Genomic DNA, 8,294 nt, shown 5'->3' with positions numbered 1-8,294 from the left:
TCAAGGAAATTATCTCGTCTCCCGCTCTTTCAGAAAATCCACTATCATAACCACGAGCTCAAGACCCAGTGCATTACACCAGCATCTTATGTCTCCGCACTTGTCAATCATCACTTCAAAGTTCATGTACCTGCACAGCGCACAGTCACCTACTCGTACTCATTCTTGCCGAGAATAGTAGAACCCCCTGCCTGCGTCACTATATAGTCGCTGTCACAGACACAGACCACTTTCGCAGAGCACTAACAAACGAATTATAAGCCTACTGCAAAACTGCGTCACTACGGCGTTGTCACCTATTGCTATCGTTTTCTTTCATTGCTATTATTCCGTGTTTTCATTTTTATATTCTTGTTACTTGATTTAAGTGTTTATTTTTGCTTTGTTACTTTTGTGCTCATTTACCTGTTGTTGCTGTATTTTCTTTGCGGTATAACTGTTCTTCACTTCTCCTTGTATTTATTTTATACGTACTGATATACTAAAGCCCCTCCCCTCTATAATGCTTCTTGTAAGCCCTGAGGATAATAAATAAATAAATAAATAAATAAATAAATAAATAAATAAATAATAATCAGCGGCAGGCTTTGTGGGGTCCGTTAGAAAATGTCTGAACGACTTCTGGCTTTCGTGCCGACTCCACAACACTGCGGCGGCTCGCATTCATCGGTGGCGTCACCGCTTATAAACAAACATAAAATCATTACAGGAATGCGTCCCAGACTCTGACATGTTAACATACACTGTTGCTGAGCAATGAGCCTTCGTTGGTGCCCCCAGTATCACATATGCATGAATAAACGGAGCAATTCACGAACCTTTATTCCAAGCTGAGACACGAAACAGACATTTATGACCACAAAATAAAGTGTTATTGAGGACAGGAGACTAATATCGCGCCATACGATCGTATCAAGCATTTAATATTCAAGAGCGCCTATGCTCCTTGCATAGCATAGGATAGGAATCCGCATAGCATAGCAAAGAGCAAAGCGAGGCTGCGCTTTGCAGCTTGGTCAAAAGTAGGGTCATTGCTCGCAAAAACGCTCTCATCGTGCTGTCGTGTCATCTGCAAAGAACATTCACTTTAATGTGCGTGAAACGCGACTTTTGTGAGAACTATATGAAAATAAAACTCGGCTGAGAGATATAGCCGGCTTGTCATCTTGCGTTGTTGCGACTTCATATTACACTCGGAAACATAACGTGGCAGCATCAAACGCGGCAAGATGTCGCCGCATCACTACTGTCAGCGAAAATTCTCTCGCATTTACACATCATCAGAATCGCTCAGATGCACCCACAGTTTTTTTGTATGTGCAAAACTGTTGTATGTACAAATTTATTGTATGTACAAAACCAGTGCAAACACTGGGAAGAATAGAAATAACAGTTTAAACATGAAAGTTCATCCAATACGGTGGTCCAATGTGGCGGTCCAGGTTGAGCTAGATAGACCTGACGAATGTATGCAACGCTTTCGACAAAGCTTTCTCTTGCAGAACGTGCGTTAACATCGACACGATCTACTTGCGTCCTTGTTTTGCGATTGCTGAGAACGCCGGTGACCATGAACACGTCGTAGGTGACGTCATCCTCGTTATCTACAAATAAGAACCCAATGAAATACTCCATTCCAGCAATCTATGAATGGATGTTCTTAGCCGTCTTTATTTTGAAGAGGACGCCGTGTGCTGTCCACGTCGTTTTGGCTTTTATTTTTTTCGGCAGTCCAGATTTTTTCTAAATATAGCATAAGTCCAGCGAACATGGTGTTTTTAGAGACGAGCTCCTAAGCAAGGCGGACATAGTTTGCCGTTAATAATGTGAACTTGAGCGGACTAATTAACAAAAAATATTATACCATTCTATTAGTGTCTTAGGGGCAGTTGTTCAAATGCCGAATTTGAAGCCTGTGACATTGTAATGTACCTTCAGTTTTTTAATACTGAGAATCGCGCATGATTCTAGCTATTTGTAATATATGTGATGTAATATACTGATAGGGCGACTTCAATGCCAGGGTAGGCAAGAATCAGGCTGGAGACAAGTCAGTGGGGGAATATCCCTTATGAAAATGGTTATGTCCTTTATGTTTACTGTATGTTTCCTTGAGGTCACATGAGGAAACGTCCTTTATGTTTCCTCCATGTTGAAATTTGGCCACTGCCTTTATGTTTCCTTCATGTGGCTTCACTTTATGTATCCCTTATGTTACCGTACTTTATGTTTCCTCCATGTTGAAATTTGGCCACTGCTTTTATGTTTCCTTTATGTGTCTTTCCTTTGTGTATCCTTTATGTTACCGTCCTTTATGTTTCCTCCATGTTGAAATTTGGCCACTGCTTTTATGTTTCCTTCGTGTGTTCCACCTTTATTCATCCTTTATGTGGCCCCAGTGGTTAAATCCTGTATTTTATGTAGACATACATAGATGAAGATTGCAAGCTTACTGTTCCCTAGAAGATGCAGCATACAGATTAGAACACTGCTATGGCACAGAAATTTATGCTAACTTGTTCTAAAATTACAAACTAATTAGACTTCATAGAATATTTCAGTGTAACACTTGGAATACCATTGTACGTTTCTCACTGCAGTGCTACTGCTGTTCTAGTTATGTCTTGCTTACTAATATATAATGTAATGTTTGGATGGAAAGATCAGGCTGTATTGGTGTTTGTACTTTTAAAAGAAAGTTTTCACTGTACTTTGTAAAGGTTTGTCTGAAATTACGAGCAGTTTATTGGACTATCTGTATGTTACTTCAATTTGCCACGTCTGCTCACAGCAGACCTCTGAAATGCGGTGCTTGGATGAGAGCTCACAGGGCACCTGAAAAACAAAACAAAAGGAAATATTTTTCACTTATTCAAAAATATTCATATAAGCAAGAACAGCTTGGCCTGTATGCACACAGCTAAGAAACTTGCAGCAGTCAGAAATAGCACATATAAAGATCAGGGCAACGAACAAGCTTTTAACTAATTGTTGTTTGAGCGCTGTTATCTGCCATTCCACTCAGGTATAAAACTGCTCACAAATTATTTTAAACATTATTGCAGCAGCTGCTAAGTATTACATGAACTTTAGGAGTGGGCAACTGGCCAATAAACCTTTGTGTGCTACCTCAAGCATCGAGGTTCCCAAAGTTGAGGCCCTCCCTATGCCGTGAGCAATAACTTGCTAATATTTACCAGGAAAGCTTGCTAATGTCACAGGCCTCCCATCGAGCAACACTACTGTCTATGCCATAAGGTGCTGTGGTTAAACGTTAGTGGCGCACACATTCTAATGCCAAATTGAAAGGCATTACAATATCCTGTACATTTTTCACATTTTCAGTTTTTGTAGTTCTTACCCATTTTTATTGTCAGTTACAGGCTGCAGGTGTGCATTCTACTGAACGTTTAGCACAACACTTTACTGACTTCAGCGTGCCACAAAAGGTGGCGGGCAAACATGCTGTGCATGTGTACCTACAGCAAACTGAATGGTAGCAGCATCTGCTTCACAAGCATGAAAAGGTGTTATTTGCGTGGCGAGTTGTTTAGGCTTTATCAAAATTGGACACACTATCAATAAACTTCATGTGAATACATTATTGCAATCTTATGCTTTCTAAACAGAAAAATGATCAGTTAACTGGTGTTTAATCTAAGACGAACTGCATTATACTTCATCACGTGCTCGTCATAGAGCAAAATGTGGGAGGCGATCGACATTTGCATTAAGCAATACCTTCCATCAATGCTGTATCCTTTAAGAGTTTTCAGTTGCGTTGATATCCTGCAACTGCATGCTGTTTAATCTAAGACGAACTTCATTATACTTCATCACGTGCTCGTCGTAGAGCAAAATGTGGGAGGCGATCGACATTTGTATTAAGCAATACCTTCCATCAATGCTGTATCCTTTACGAGTTTTCAGTTGCGTTGATATACTGCAACTGCATGCTGCTATTAGATTCAGCGGTGGTGTTTAACAGGCGGGCGAGATGCTGGCACGCAAGGGAGGCGGGCTAGCTTAGTATGTAATCAATGCTTTGCAAACTTCCACTACCAGCGAATAGCATACTCTAGTATCTGCATTGCAAGTGCAGGAACTGGAAGCCTAGATATCATTGTTGCTACCTTAATCTGATAACGCCACAGTGGTGCAAGCGAAAAGCTTTACCATGCCATGCCATCATTGGTGTGCTTTCCCTAGTGTGCTACATACCGCCAGCCCACATGCCTCAGCATGCCTGACAATATTATTGTGTATATCTTGTGGTGCTAATAAGCACAATGGCATGATTGCCTAGCCCAGTATACAGCTTTGTATCCATAAGAATCCGGCCAACAGCTCAACAAATCAGACAGCAGTCCAAGACAAACTAAGATACAGGATTCCAGCCAAAGGATCGCATTGTGCAGTGCAGAACATGCCAGGAGCTCTCATTTCATCTCTAACCCACCACAATCAAAAGCAGTACAAGTTGAAACCCAAACTGCCAAGTCACACGTACAACAATCATCAAAAGAAACAACCACTGTGTCCATGCTTTCAGCTGAGGCTGGGAGATCTAGTTGGCCTTGAAGCCGCCACCGTTACAGCAACAGTCAAGAATCCATTGGAATTAACCAGACATAGTAAGACTGATTGGAACGCTTATTTTAAACAGACAAAAGTCTGTCACCACAAGAATAGTGGTTAAAAAGCAAGATGTTTGCTGCACACACAATTATGTTGAAAAGCTAGGGCTTGAAAGCCAGAAATTTAGTTATGTATGGATCTTGCGACATAGCGCATTGTTATACAACTTTTGTGTGACAGCATTACTTAGCAGACTTTCTGCCTAAACCGTGTCTTTAGGTGGTTAAAACCTTTTCGTACAATCACCGCGAGCGCATTATTCACAGTAGAAAATATCGATTCAGTGAGAGTGCAACAAATAATTACACTATGTCAAAAAGTGGCTGTTTCAAAATTGCACCAAGTGCAGTGTGGCTCGAGCGTGAAGCAAGCCTCCATGTAACATAATGAAAATCTAAGGTGGTGAGCGTATGGTACCACAAACCACAGATGCATGCATAAGTTCTAGGCAGTACTCCGCATTGTTTGCATGTCCCTGGAAGCTTGTGTATTAGGCAGATAAGCAATAAAGAAGAGAAGGTAAAAAAGGTTCTCCACATTTGAGATAGATGACGGCATAGGACCAGCTTTGTCTTGTCAAATGAACAAGTGCAGCGAAATGGAGAAAAAAATGCAATGCAACAGAGAATGCTCCGCTTTCAGCTGTGCTACCATGGTGGGCTTGCAACTACTTTACTGCGCTGACTTTTATGATTCAGCGGCATTCTATACCACATTATCAACGAGTGAAATTTCTGTTACATATAAAAGAGACCGGCTTCCACCCTGAAGCCGACAAGCTCTTGGGACACACATTGAACTTGCCACATTAAAAGGTTAATGGCTTGTTTGCTTGAAAAATTGAGCACTCATACTGTGACTAGGAATTTGGCAGCTACCTAATGAGCAGCAAACTTTATTGTCATGATGGGGGTATTTTTAGGAGATGAATTATGGTATGCAATACATAATTGTGACCGAGAAACGGGAAGAATTTAGGTGTGCAGGTACTAGTGCGAGAAGTGACTACATAATAATTCAGGTAACCACAGCCTTCTGTTTCTCTCGGGTGGCGCATAGACACCCTCATGCTCCTCAATGATGTTTCTAAAAAAGCAACCTGGCTCGAATAATATAGTCTGTATAGAGAATATATTGCATAGTCACTCCAGCTTTGTTTATATTTGTATCAGAAGAACCAAATTTAGTTACAGTGCTTCAACTGAGGGCTCCTCGGATAAATAAAAGATATTGTGCAAGTGATCTGCTACTAGAAATCCTGGAAATGGCACACACAAAAAATGATTGCATATTGCACAAGCATATCCTACAACTAAGTGCAGCGACAGTTTTTTACGCACCTTGTAAAAGCATGCAGGTCAAGTGCATCGTTGTGCGATCCAATATGTAGCAGTGCAGCAGGTTCCTACAGGTCGCAGGCTTGACTCCAGAATCCGCATAACCTTCAACAGTAAGAAAGGTTTAATTTATTGTGATGTGAAGCTTTAAACATGTGATTTACAGTGTCATGTGGAATTGAAAGAAAGAGACACACATAAATCTGTGCTTGTTTTACAGATGCCTCGTAGTTATATCTCATGTGCTTACATTGTTATATTGTAAAATTCAGGCGGGAATAACACCAGCAGCTAACACCAGACTACCTAGGAAATTATCACCAAAACCTAAATATGTAGTGAATCAAAAGAATCGATTATGAACGGTCTAAAACCTAGGCCGCGATTTTGTAGCGATGCCTTTTTCGATGCTACTCCTTTTCCTCAGTGGTCGGACTGACATTCCGCCATCGTTATTGACTAGTACAGCCAGCCGTGGACGGTGGGCTACAATAGAGGCAAACATCGAACGGAAAGCATCGCAACAAAATCGCAGCCCTTATTTACGCAGTTCTACAACCCACATATTATGACAACAATCGCAGGAGCTGACATCCTGTTCTTCAGATGAAAATATTAATGAAAACGAGTGCCTTATTGACATGCATCAATTAAAAATAAATTTCGCTGTTGTAATATCGGTCTATATTTGCGTGCAATATAGAAGAGAAATACGCGAGCACGACGAAGAACAGAAACAATGCAGACAGGTTCTCGCGAAGCTGGGCTTCAAACTGAACTGTATCAATAAAATAATCTTCACACATGCAAATATGTGCTCCACTGTCAAAACACCGCAGTCGCGTTCGAACTCGCGATGCCCACGACACACCTACATGCATTACACACGTAATTTGCAGAAATAATATCCACGGAAGAATTTCTTGCCGGGAAACTACCGAGTAAACAGGAACTTTCAGCGTTTACGTAAATATTTGCCTATTAAGTTTCAACAATCAGCGGTGGTAGCACATCACTGCAGAAAGCAAGCGGTAAGAAATAATAATTTTCACGGAAACTCCCATCGTGAAATGGTTTGATAAATGGGCAGAACAACATGGGCAACATACGCTCCGAAAGTGCTCTGTTGTCGTTGCACAAAGTTTACTACATGAACCATAAGCTGCGAGAATGCGCGCAAGCGTCAGACCTGCTTACCTTCAAGATGTGAACAGCAAGCGCTCCTTCGTCTCGCAGGCACCACGCGACGACGCTCTTTCCAGCGCGAACACTGTCGAATTGCCGATGAACACCACCGCACAAAAGCCCAACTTTCAACAAACTCTTCCACGCACCATAATTCTAAGCCACAGTACCAGGAATTTCACGAGCGAACGCGGACAGGCGAGAACAAAGGCAGCTCGGACGGGCGCTGTAGTACACGTAAGACACCGGCGTATCACAGGAAACATAAGGCGAACTAATGGCGTTACACGAGTCCGGAGGTTTCCTGATGGTTAATGGACACGATACGGATCACAGTTTGTTGAGGCACTTCCAAAATATGATTCAATTACCGTGTAACTGCAACGAGCACTCTCACCGCTCACACAAACGCCACGTGGCCCAGCTCAATATAACATTCAGTAATTTTACCGGGCATAACCGTCACTAGGGTGCCTAGATGCGCGCGCACCCGCTCTCCGTTTAGGGTGAGGACAACCACGTTGTCTGCTAGCGCGGCCGCCATTTTCTTGTGCGCCCGCTCTTCGCGGGCGCACAAGAAATATCAGACCAACTATGTGGGAACTTTTGCCGGCGAACACGAGACAATCAGCGCGCAGCATGTGCAGCTCCGTTTGCTTGTGATGGCGGACGGTGTACGGGAAGCCGCGATAGCTGCGAGACCCACCGATCAGAAATTCCGATAATAATATTTGGGGCTTTACGTGCCAAAACCACTTTCTGATCATGAGGTACGCCGTAGTGGAGGACTCCGGAAATTTTGACCACCTGGGGTTCTTTAACGTGCACCAAATCTAAGCACACGGGTGTTTTCGCATTTCGCCCCCATCGAAATGCGGCCGCCGTGGCCGGGATTCGATCCCGCGACCTCGTGCTCAGCAGCCCAACACCATAGCCACTGAGCAACCACGGCGGGTCAGAAATTCCGAATCACCACACATATACACGCTTCTTATGGCGCCCAGTGGCGTGTTTTTGAGAATGTGAGGCCTTATCTTGAATAGTTGGAACCACATTTCCTCGTAGCGTAATGAATAAAGGCGAAAAAACGTGGCAATGGCTGGCTTACAGCGGCAGCGGAACTTCACCGAAAGT

At 42.7% G+C, this 8,294-nt stretch overlaps 1 long non-coding RNA gene across 1 annotated transcript; it reads right to left on the bottom strand.

Annotated features, from left to right (window-relative positions):
* Positions 1-2,620: 2,620 nt before the first annotated feature.
* On the bottom strand, positions 2,621-7,576 carry LOC142570808 (uncharacterized). The gene is made up of 3 exons (XR_012825687.1): positions 7,173-7,576; positions 5,979-6,080; positions 2,621-2,835 (listed from the first exon to the last, which is right to left on the bottom strand). It is a non-coding gene; the product is annotated as an uncharacterized LOC142570808 (long non-coding RNA).
* Positions 7,577-8,294: the final 718 nt, after the last annotated feature.

Source organism: Dermacentor variabilis, chromosome 2 (genome assembly GCF_050947875.1).
Source record: "Dermacentor variabilis isolate Ectoservices chromosome 2, ASM5094787v1, whole genome shotgun sequence".
NCBI lineage: Eukaryota > Metazoa > Arthropoda > Arachnida > Ixodida > Ixodidae > Dermacentor > Dermacentor variabilis.
This window is presented reverse-complemented; position numbering and strand designations above follow the sequence as displayed.